Source organism: Lytechinus variegatus, chromosome 17, assembly GCF_018143015.1.
Source record: "Lytechinus variegatus isolate NC3 chromosome 17, Lvar_3.0, whole genome shotgun sequence".
NCBI classification, from domain to species: domain Eukaryota; kingdom Metazoa; phylum Echinodermata; class Echinoidea; order Temnopleuroida; family Toxopneustidae; genus Lytechinus; species Lytechinus variegatus.
The window spans coordinates 11680595-11693670 of record NC_054756.1 but is presented as its reverse complement, the minus strand read 5'-3'; the positions used below and the strand labels follow the sequence as shown (position 1 = coordinate 11693670).

Sequence of the window (13076 nt, the reverse complement as noted above, 5' to 3'; positions counted from 1 at the left end):
TTGAACTATCGGACATAGTTATCATAGGACAATTATGATTTTTTTTAAACCGGTAATCACTATACCCATGGAGACTTCAAATTGGCCGTATTTGTGATGTCAAAGTGATGTAAGGTAAGAACTACAGATACTTTTTTTTACTTTCCACAGATACTTTTTTTTCTATCCTAACTATATATTATTTGTCTATAAAATATTTTGTATTATATTTTTATATGTTAGTTATGATTATTATTAATGTATTGTAAATATTTGTTATAATCTATGAAAATGATTTGTATCAATATTTGTTATTTCTGTTGGAAATAAAACTGAATCTGAATCTGAACTACTCTTCCACTTACTCCAATATATACAATACCAAAAAATGTCGTTAAAAGAAGCTTTACTTCAAATTATATTTTCTGTCATGACGATTTAAAATAATATGCTACATGGAATATATTTTGACTACTGCCCCCAGTGGAAAAGGTAGTTAGGAACCCCCAAATCCTGATAATTAAGTACATGGCCTATATATGCATCTTGTCATGCTTATCATAATTTACCTACCCAGTTCCAATTTGAAATTTACATAGGTCTAGTCTTAGGAATTTAAATTCTAAAACAGACATAACTTTCTTATTGCTTGCTCGATTCCTTTAAACTTTCTGTTTTCCTTATTTTTTCATCTTTTCAACACTGACAGCATTTGGATTCCCCTGTAACGATTTCTAATTTGGGGAGAAATTCTCTTATTTTGTGAAGAATGCATTATTTAATGATTGATTTTATTCGTAAAGAGTGACGATAAACTCTTACCAGTTTATTTCCTTATAGTCAGATTTTAAAAGGCACAACAATGTTGAACAAGTATATAGGCCTGTACGATCGAGGCCCATCAGAGAGAGACGCCGCCCCCCCCCCTTTTTTTCCTCATCATTCTCGTCATCCTCTTATAACTCCTCGATTCGACTTTCTCCTCAATGATATCTTCTTTTCTTCCTTTTCCATCATTCCTCCTCTCATTATTTTGTGTGCACCCATACACTCCGCTCTCACTTTCCCTCTACGCATCCATATTACAGTCTATCCGAAAGGGAAATTTTCTGCTATTCATCCTTTAATACTATAAACGCTTTTTACCTTTTTTCAAAACTTTCTCAAACGTAATGAACAATGTTAAATTTGTTCAAGAGATATTGAACGTTCCAATGAATTACGAAAGCTGGAAGTTGATGCCACATGCACGATGAGACAGGTGTACGAAATGACGAAATGTCAAATATTCATACCATTTGGTACCTGGCTATAAATGCAGTTCCAAAGCCAAATAAGAAATACCATGCGACCTTCATCCAAAAGCAACAAATAGACTTTCTCATTGAAACACGTACATAAAGTTTAGCAGTTAATATCAATTAAGTAACTTACCGAAATTGATTCACGAGCGTTGTAGTCCCACTCCAGCTAAAGTTAGTACTGAGTCAGTGAACGAGTGAGCGGAACACACACACGAAGGTCACGGGGGACGGGCCGCGCAGGAAGCTAGCGGATGACGAGGCACGGTGGAGCAGGGCCAGCTGCCAGAAATTGAGACAAGAGGGACGAGTTATTGTAAGAGTAAAAAAAAATCCTTGTGTTATGAAAGATTTTATTTTCCTAGCTACATCTGCCAAGTTTGGATCGAGGGAAGGCCTGAAGGAAAAGAGTAGGGCATTGGAAAGGGAAATGAGAGAGAGAGTCATGGAGAAGATGAAAATGAAATGGAGAAAGCGAGAGTGAAGTTGGGGATCGAGGGGGGGGGGGGGGCTGGCATGCCTGAAATGGAGGGAGAAAGACGAGAAAAGTTAAAAGGAGGGGAGGGGATGATGAGGATGTATAAAATGAACTTGATTTTGATCTTTAAAAAAAAAATAATATAATCTTTAATTCAGGGAATACTTGTCGGACACTGCACCATTTCTTTTCCTTCTTTTTTTTCATTTCAAGCTGATTCAAGTCGACTTCCATGACTTTGGTTAATCTTTACACTCTCTTCATTCATCATTATTATTTGGGAAACATTAGAAACAGAAAAAATATTATCATGACTTGTGGGGGCGTCGTGGTCTAGTGGTAATAACTCTCGTCTTTCAATCTGGGGGACGTGGGTTCGACTCCCTGTCATGGTGTGTTTTCCTTCAGCAAGAAATTTACCCACATTGTGCTGCACTCAACTCAGGTGAGGTGGATGGGTGCCCGGCAGGAAGAAATTCTTCGAATGCAGGGCGCCTGTAGGCAGCACGGCTATAGCAGGGGTGATAATACTAATAACCACATTATTGTAATGCGCATTTGATATAAACATATAAAAATTGCGCAATATAAGTGTACAATTACTATCAATATTATTATTCTTATCACTTGATAGGGCCATAGATTAACAAATGATAATTGTTTATTTAGTTCGTTTTTTTTGGGGGGGGGCAGTAATAGCCCGGGATGGTCAGCAGTGAAAGGTTACTGAAAGTAACCGAATAGAGAGAGGGAGAGAGAAAGAGAGCGAAGGGGGGGGGGCAACCAGATCAACTCTCCAACTCACTATAAACATGATAAATAGTAATGACATAGATTCTGCTGAACCATGACTTATTACAGTCATAGACTAAATGTCAAAGAACGAACACAGCATTCGGTGCACAGTCACAACATGAAACCTAGTCCAAACCAAGTGACCGTGTGTCATTGGATATAATGTTAAAATCGGTTTGGAGTCATTTTGGCATGTGTGGCTGTGGCAAGATCGTATGAGCGGGAAAGAGTGTGTTCAATTTGTTGCGAATTCGACAGGATTTTATTTGTAAATTTTGTTTTGTTTTATATATTATATTCTACTAGATATACATATTACTCATATTGAGCCCCCCCCCCCAGAAAAGAAATGATTAAAAACAGTTTCAAAAAGAGATGCTATACTAGGGGCAGGGGGGCTATCTATCTCGAGCTACATATCTAGATGTCACAAGGGCAAGAATACTATCATTTCAGATTTGACCCCTATTCTTCGCATTTAGATACAAGAACTTCAAACAACCGGATACCCTTCGCATTGGCGGCGGAGGCCAAAATAATTAAGGGGGGTGGTCCACCTTAACTTTTGGGATGGACACAGGTTAAAAAAATTGACAACCAAAAAAAAAGGTTATCAACAAACAATTTAGGGGGGAACGTCCACCTTACCTGAAAATTAGGGGGGACAGGACCCCCCCCCTTCCGCTTCTGCCGCCTATGACACTTCGTCTTCTTGGTCTGGAGTATTCCGTCCTTGATCTTATCAAGTTAAACAATCATGATCACGTGATGCGTGATGTAGATATTCCAAGATCGCGAGGAGAGTGTGTGGCAGGAAGTTTCATGTGAATTAAATTGAACATGTTCTTCAACCTACGACTAGATATTACACATACACATCGTATATCTTACTCATACACATCTTCAGTATCGATTAATGCACAACAATGAAACAACTCTTGTGTGTCATGCCTGCGACGACAGTCTCGATGGGTGACTTTGGACCTGTAAATTTTCATTAGCTGACGTTACTGAGAAACCCACTAATGTTAGGTGACGTTGTACAGAGAGACTAAATTTGTGTTAAAAACGTACCCGAGAAAACAAATTTACGTTTACCGACGTTTCTTAGAAACCCAATTCAGGGTTACTTACGTTGCAAAGACACTTAATTCACGTTTACTGACGTCACGTCACCGACAAACCAAATTTACGTTTACTGACGTAACTGAGAAACCAGATTTACGTTAACTGATGTCCCTGAGAACTCAAATTTGCGTAACTAACATTACTGAGAAACCCAATTCACAATAACGAACGTTACAGAGAACCCACAGTTACGTTTACTGACGTTACGGGGAAACCAAATTCACACGTTACTGAGAAACCTCATTCACGTTTACTGAAGTCGACGTGACACCCAATTCACGTTTACTGACGTTATTGAGAAACCAAATTTACATTAACTGACGTTCTTGAGAACCCTAGTTCGCGTACATTCCTGAGAGACCCAATTCAAAATAACGGATATCATGTTTAATGACGTTAAGGGGAAACGCAATACATGTTTACCGACGTTAATGAGAAACATAATTCACATTTACTGAAGATACCGAAACACCCAATTCACGTTTACTGACGTTATTGAGAAACCAAATTCACCTTAACTGACGTTCCAGAGAACTCAAATTCGAGTAACTAACATTACCGAGAAACTCAATTCACAATAATGAACGAACCCAATTCACCTTTACTGACCTTACGGGGAAACCCAATTTACATTTACTGACGTTACTGAGAAACCTTATTCACGTTAAATGGAGTTAATCAGACACACAGTGGCATTGCTTAACGGTACTTTTATGAATGATGCTTCCTATTTCTTATAGAGACAAATCAGTTAATAACAAAGGGGTCAAATTCATAAAGCATTGGATTGCTAACTAATTACATTTCTTGTATAAATAAAAAAATAATGTGACTAAGCAAACAGTTAATACTATAGCATACGTTTTTTCTGATGTGAGAGCCTCCTTACCAATATACGCTTGGGTTCTCTTGATCACAACATTCATAATACTTCTGCACGAAAGCATGACGCAAATTGTCAGCAACAAACAATGATTTGATAACTCATATTGTTTACAAGCAAAGACAGGGGTGGTTGCTTAGCATTCGTGACGATGCTTTGAGGTTTACAAACATCAACTGTCAATCACACACCTTCAACAATCCTTGACCTCTACAAGCCACGCCCAAATTTAATCAAGGCAGTGTTCCGGCTGTTGTCTATGTTTTTGTTCATACAATAGCTGCAATCGCCTGATAGTCACTCAGGTAATGATACATCGGTGAGAGAGAGAGAGAGGGGGGGGGGTCGGTTTGCAGCCCCAATTCTAACACACACAAAGGGGAAAAAATACTATACAGGTAAGTTTCTTGCCATCCAATTTATGGTATTCCAATATATAGAAATAAAATGGCATATTTATTCGTTATTTTGAATTGCATTTGCCCATAAATTTATATAGTTACATGTATATGTAACCCTATTCTATTAAGCTACTTATTAATTCGTTTCATTTTCTAATTATTATTAAGCTTTCAATGTAAATTCTAATTATATGTTATGTTTGTGTCAAGTCATTCATTTATATATATTTTAGTCATTTATTTTTATTCCTACATTCTACATCCTACAACCTACATTCTGCATCCTACAACCGGTGTGTTGGCTCAGTCGGGTAGAGCGTCCGCCTCACAACCGGGAGGTCGGGGGTTCAAACTCCGGCCGCGTCAGACCAAAAGACGTTAAAAGATGGGAGTTGCTGCTACCCTGTTTGGCGTTCAACGATTAAAAGAATAGAGCCTCGTCGATCTGGCGCTGCACAGTAGCTCCTGGGCCCACGATCAAATGGGTAAAGCAAATTTTCGGAGTATTTAATTTCATGTCTATTTCGAACAATAAAAAAGAATATAAAAATATGGATTTCATTCATGTACTTATATTAAATCAGTCAGTTCGGGTGCTCGCAATTGTTGAATCGTACTTTTACTCAGCCTTCCACCAAAATGTTTCAATTCTCTAATATGCCTCTTTTGATAATATCTTAACTGCTCTTGTATACTTTCATCATCAATGCAGTTGAACGTGATATCTACAGTAAGTGATTATGCCCGGATGTTGTATGTACTGGTCAGTGTAATAAGCCGAAATTCTGTAGGGGCTAGACATAACCATATGGGGCAAAATCTCTTAAAAGCTGCGAGCGAGCTGAGCGAGCGAGAAAAAATATATATTTTTTTAAATCAAAAGACTCGAATTTTGTGGTGCTTGCCCACGCTGACTATGTTACTTGGATTGATTTATACTTTAGATTTCATAGATTTTTATGATTCTTCCTCTTCATATGACCTCTCACTTTAATTTTGTTGCACTGACGTCATTAATTCCAGGCTATGTACAAGTCGATTAAGCTGCTATTAAAAACTTGAAATCTAAAAAATGGAAGAACGAAAAAAGAGAAAAAATAGATAAACCAATATCAATTGTGGTATATCGATTGCACGTGAATGGGGACACCTCAAAGTACTAGTATAGGAAAATCTCAAGATCTGGAAAATTGAAAAAAAATATGACAAAAAAAAATTAAGCAGCATTTTATTGTGTGCTATAGACCTTCAACATTTTGAAACTTCCCATTGACCTCAGCCAAGAAGATAGTTGGCCTTCTTCCAAAATGCCTGAATCAAAGGAACTGATCACCAGAGGAAAAGGGGATTATGTAATCATACCCCGCAGTTTTCACAAGGGATGAAGAATTTTGAATTTATTTCAAGCCAACTACCCGGGCCACTACCTCATTCTTTATCTATCATTTGAATTCATTGCCTTTTTGTTTGGGGGAGGCGGTGGCGACTGGGGCGTATTCTATTTTACACCTTTGCGACGGAGTGAAAAAAAATGGGTACGTACTGTGATCATAGGTGTCTAAGTCAGAATTCTATCGTGAATATTGCTACATACATTATAAGTTTATACCCTAACGGTGGGGCAGGGGGGGGGGGAGTCCGGGGTTTGTAAATCGACTATTACAGGCGTTTAAACCCTGAGGCATTTTAGATTGGTTACCGAATATGGAACGTAAACGGCAAATATTATTTCAAATTTCACACTTTTGCCCTTCTACGAACAAGTATAAACATGATAAATGTGAATATGCGCCCCGTCTGCCTCCTAGCCAGAACAGTGGAGCCCCCAGTGATTTACGCTTATGCCTTTTTAGAGGAAGAATGTGAGAAGTGTCACAGAATTTTCATTTCGTAATCTGCCTTGGCGGCATGCAATACTGAATTTCAAACTATAATTTAGGTGGCATATTGACCATGTTGCCAATGAAATATAACGAGCATTCAGGAGCCGAGGGGGTTGCAATAAATGCGTGTACAAAAACCCCCCGTAAAAGTGTCCCTCCAAAAAAGAGAGAAGAAAATAAATCAATTAATCAATTAATTAATTCATACATAAATTAATTATAAATAATGAATAAACAAATAAACAAATAAATACATACACACAGTACATGCACGTTGGACATTTGATCATGCCGGGTACCTATTCACCTCACCTGGGTCAGATGCAGCACAGTGTGGGGAAATTTCTTGCTGAAGGAAAACATGCCATGGCTAGGATTCGAATCCACGACCTTCTGTTTGAAATGTGAGAGTGAGAACCACTAGACCACGTAACGCCCATATCACACATCAATATAGTAACCTAATCGTGCTAATTAGTTTATTAGTTATCCGATCTCTGATTCTTTTTGACGTTTAAAGTCGATAAAAAAACCTTCGAAAATTGGTAAATAATAAATGTAGATATATATAAACATTGAACTTTAATCTTATCACGCTGATCTTGCAAAAAAATATATATTATTTTAATTTTTTTTTTACTGATTCTTTATCTTGTTAATTTAAGTTTTTTTGTTTTTGTTTAATAACTCCGTGTACTGACCTTCATTTTTCCCTGTATGTTCCTTTTTTAAATAAAAAAAAAACATCACGAAATTACAAATCATAAAAGCGATAGGACGAATCGTGTTTTAAACTTAAACTTTTTTTTTGGGGGGGGGTTATAACTTTATAAAATCAAGTTTCACATCGCATTTTTTTCAAAAATTGAAGATGCAATTTCTTTCTAATATTCATTCTACAAGGCTATGACAAAGAAAACGTGAAAAATATCGGAATATAGTTTTTTTTTCATCTCAACATGTTTTGAATAACGTAATTTGCCAAATTAAGTAAATAGAATACATTACAATCATGAGCTACATTTTGGTGTAAAGTTTTGATCTGTGGGACTCGGGCGCGAGAGAAACCCGAGAAATAATTACTAGTTCGCAAGGAATCTACATCTTTTTCATCAGTTTTCATTCGGTCTGAAAATACGAGTCTCGTATGACACATATCAATTTGCAGCAACTCACAAACATGATAAACTCGATTTTGATGAATACATCTGTAGGCCCCCTCGACTGAATACCTGAAAAGCTTGATTATGACTTAGCAGTTTTTTTTTAATAGGCGATTTGTTACTAAGTTCAAGACAGGGGCATCGATCAATGCATCGGATTGGGTGAGGGGTGGGGGGCAAATATGAAAAAAAATATCCCAAATGTTCCTTCTTCTGCGCGCCATAATTATAAAACATAATTTTGCGCACAATTGCCGAAAAGTATAGCAAATTTCAATATTATTTTTATACCAAGTTTAATTATTTTATAGCGTTTTCCTTTGCTTTCCTAAAACACATATTTGTATTGGATGCGTATTATACATTTTACAGCTGTCAACATTATTGGGGGCGGGGGATAATCAATATCCCTCCCCCCCCGATCGACGCCTCTGGTTAAAGAAGTCGATCTCACAATCCTTTGGCTGCAATCATTTTAGGGCCCGGGCGTAGAAAAACTCAAAGGTATTGTTTAACTTTGTGAGCAGCCGATTTAAAAAAATTCTCAAACCAAGATGAAACATGTGTACAAGTGCATGTATTAGAACTAATAAACCCTGAAAACAACCATTATTGAGAATGAAAAGCTAAAACTACGAAGCAAACCCCGATTTTGTAAATAGGCGTCTTAAATAGTACACATAAGTGTATGGGATGAAATTAAGATGGTGTTTCCGGTCACTTTATATTTCAATTTTTGAAGCACTAAATAATTATTTTCGAACGCATTTTTTTTCTGGGCTTCATTTTTGTAACATATCACAGACACAGGTGACAAGTGTAAACTTCTTGCTCATATTTTTTAAAAGTCAAACCAATTTTAACCAATCACTTAAACCTTTATTAGTGTTGATGTTTGAAATGTGAACTTTCAAAAAGGTACCTAAACATGCACCATCAATCAGTTGAATGGTCGATTCTATAAAGTATGACTGTAGGGCATAATACGAGGGGGTTGGGCAGAGAGGAAGCGCCGTGGTGTAGCGGTTCTGACTCTCGCCTTGTAATCAGAGGGTCGTGTGTTCGAATCCCACCATGGCCTAGCGCCCTTAATTGGCAAGGCGTCAATCCACACTTTGCCACTCTCACCCAGGTGCTAATTGGGTACCCGTAGGAAACAGCCGTCATTGTGGTTGGTTTAGTAAGTTTGCGCCTAACAGGCTGCTTGGAATGCTATGAATACAGTGACCGGGTAATGATAATTGTGAAGCGCTTCTAACAGTCGTAGATTGATAAAGCGCTATATAAATGCCAATTATTATTATTATATATTATTATTATTATTAATATTATTATTATTATTATCATTATTATATACTGCCAACAACATTACACTTTAAACAACTACACAAACACAAATTATTAAGCAGGGGTCTGAAGCATTCAATGTAGGAACGTTGCGTTCTCTAATAATTGTGACAGTGAACTTTATAAACACAAGCAAAATATTATACGTTTTATTGTATTCCTGAAGTTCATGGGAAAATATACCAATGAAGATGCTGTGCAAAATAATAATGAAAGGATTTGCAATGTATTTATAGCATGGATGATTTAATTTTCATCGTCGTGATTGTGCCTGTGGTCCAAGAGAGATTAATTAATGTGGTTTAACCGTTTATTATTGTATATCAACATTTATAATCCCTATTTGGAGAAGATATCACAGACAGCAACTGAATTTAATCCTAAATGAATGCCAATATTTGTAAATCAGGTATAATTGTTGTCAAAAGTTATATAAAATCTATTTCGAAATAGTTGAATTTCACCAGATTTCTTTCTTTCTTTTATTCATTTCTTTTACTGCCTCTACTTCCCTGCTCCACCCATTTTCATGTTGAACTTCCCCTTAAAGGTCTACTCCAGGCTAAAGATAATATGATTTGAACAGACTGAATTCAGATGAATAAAAAAACTGAAATTTTCAACAAAATTTAGATATGACAATACACTCTTCTGCATTCTTTCGCTTAAACGATTCTATGCAAGTCTTATGTAATGCAGGACCTGATGATGTCATCCTCCCCACTTATTTTCTTTCGTATTTTATTATATAAAACTATTATTTTTCCCCCCAGAGAGGTAAAGGTATATTGACTACTGATTTGTAGTGTAAGTAAAATATTTTTTTGTATTTATGTTTTTATTGTAAAACAAAATAATATATACAATAACAACAAAACTCCATAGCTACTGTACTTAAGATATCTACACAAAATATCTACACAACTGATGACAAGACGACACATACACAGGACAAACACGATTCTCTCAGTAGCAAAAAGATAAAGAATAAATAAATAGGTAAATAAATTAATCAATAAATAAAAAATACATAAAGGCATCCAGATTCCAGAATATGGAGAAAACAATAATTTTGTGAGGGATAAGCATTAATCTACATTAAAGGACCACTTCTTGAAATGCAGTGCCAACTTATCATTCTTTTCAGCTATATAGTATTCTGTTTTCTGTTTTACTTTGACAAAGGTTATGAAAGCCTGAAAGTTTAAATCAATTTCTTGAAACTTGCATCTCATAATATAGAATTTAAGACATAAAAATAGGAAATTAATACGCATATCATGTTTGCCACCAATATCAAAACCAAAAATAAAACTGATATCAGGATAGACTGTTGTTTCATGAATAATACTATCAATGTAGTCTGTGAGCTTCTTTCTAAATGGTAAGACCTTTTCACATTCACAAAAAATATGTTTTAAAGTTTCAGGGTATATACCACAAAAATAGCACAGTGGTGATTCACTTCTATCGATTTTAAATAAGAAACACTTCACTGCAATAGCATTATGAAATAATTTGAAATAAAATGACTTTAACTGGGTCTCTATAGTACATCTGAAATTTCTCTTGTGGACTGCTGGCCAATCAATGTCATTGGAATCCAAACCTAACCATTCTTCCCATTTGCTTTCTATCCTTTCACAAGACACAAATTCTTTACTTCTCAAGACATCATAAGCATGTTTTGGAACCTTACAAGATTTTACCAACCGTGATAAAATTGAATCAAACAAGTCTTCTGTTACCTGTTTTGGATCAAGAAACCAGTCTAAATAAATAGCATTCAATAGTGAATCATATTTCCTTCTATCCTCAATGGGAATATCAAAATCCAACACTAACTCCTCAAATGTTTTTACCCTATTGAATCCATAATACAATTGACAGATAGTATGAATACCTCTTTGCTGCCATACTGGATAGTAAAAAAAAGGTCTATGTTTTACACTGACATTTTTGTTCCACCATAAATAGTCTTGTAAATGATAATGATGTAAATTCATGTCTTTCATCATTGCAGACCTATACTCATACCAAATACCTAAAGTTGCTGCTATTTGACAGTTTCCTATTCTTCTCAAAACGCAATGAGGTGCCTCAGTTTTCCACAATACAAGATGATCCTCATTAAAAATTTTCAACATTTCTATTTCAATACATTTCCAAGAATTACTATAACTTTCATCAAAAAAAAGTTTTACCCACACCATTTTCTGCGCTTTAGCATACAAAAATGGATCAATCATTTTGAGACCACCTTCTTCATACTGGTTACATAATATACTCCTCTTTACACGGTCATTTCCATTACTCCAAATAAATCGAAACAATAAGCTGTTTAATTTCTTGAAGAAGGTTTTAGGAATATCAATACATAAGACTGAAAATAAATACAAAAGTTGTGGTAGTATAAGTGACTTAATAACTGTTATTTTGCCCAATAAAGAAATACCTCTTTGTCGCCAACAATTAATGGTTTGTTCCATCTTTTTCAATCTTGGAGGAAAATTGAGTTCGTAAAGGGACTTAATTTGTAAAGAAAATGTAACCCCAAGAGCTTTAAATGTTCTAGAATTCCATTTTAATCCTTCCTCCTGGAAGGGGGTTAAACCACTATTCTTTAAACTGCCAACATGAATGGCTTCAGATTTTGCTACATTTATTCTGCATCCTGAGAAGGTAGAAAAATAATGTAAAGCTTCAAATAAATTGAGAAAAGAATCGATATCTCCATTCAAAAAGCATATAGTATCATCTGCAAACAAACTGACCTTTTTCTCCAGGTTCCCTATCTTAATACCATGTATATCATGATTATCTCTTAATGCTATTGCTAGAGTTTCTATGGCTAAGACAAACAGATAAGGAGAAATAGGGCAACCTTGAAAAATGCCTCTTGACATTGAAATGGGACGAGACAAAAATCCATTGTTAGTCACATAGCTAACTCTGTTATTGTAAAATGTTTTCACCCAATTAGTGAAATTCCCTCCAAGATTAAAATACTCCAGCACCTTAAATAAAAATTCATGTTCTACACGATCAAAAGCTTTTTCAAAATCCAACAGCACTATCGAACCTGGAATATCTACAAAATCTGCATACTCAATAATATCAATAATAGTGCGAATATTAGCACTTATATTACGTCCTGCTAAAAAACCCTGTTGATCCGGATGGATTAGAGAATTCAGCACTTTTTTCAAGCGATTACTCATAATTTTAGCTATCAATTTATAGTCAACATTTAACAGAGATATAGGGCGATAGTTCTTAACATATAAAGGATCTTTACCCTCTTTGGGCAAAAGGGTTATTACTCCATCTCTTTGGGATTGAGAAAGCAAACCATTGGCAAAAGAGAATTCATATGATTTCATCAACATATCTACTATATCATTAAAGAACACAATATAAAATTCTACAGGTAGGCCATCCAGGCCAGGGGTCTTGTTAACTGCCATAGACTTCAAAGTTAACCATATTTCGGCCTTGGTTACTGGAGAATTTAAGCGGGACACATCATTCTGGGACAGTTGTGGAATATCAAGGCCAGAAAGAAATCGGGAAGCTGTTTCAGAATCATCTTTAGAGTAATTAGATGAATAGAGAGACTCAAAAAATAAATGTAATTCCTTAAGAATTTTATCAGTAGCCACCTTAATTTCACCATTATCCAATTTAAGCTGCCGAATTGTTTTCTTTTCATTATTCC

The 13076-nt window shown here is 35.7% G+C and overlaps 1 protein-coding gene across 1 annotated transcript in view; it reads right to left on the bottom strand.

The window, feature by feature from the left end:
- LOC121430731 overlaps positions 1-13076 on the bottom strand; it is a 51076-nt gene that overhangs the window by 30456 nt on the left and 7544 nt on the right. The window contains exon 2 of the mRNA XM_041628105.1: positions 1414-1562. The gene's annotated coding sequence lies outside the window, so the exon portion shown is untranslated. The remainder of the gene's footprint in view (positions 1-1413; positions 1563-13076) is intronic.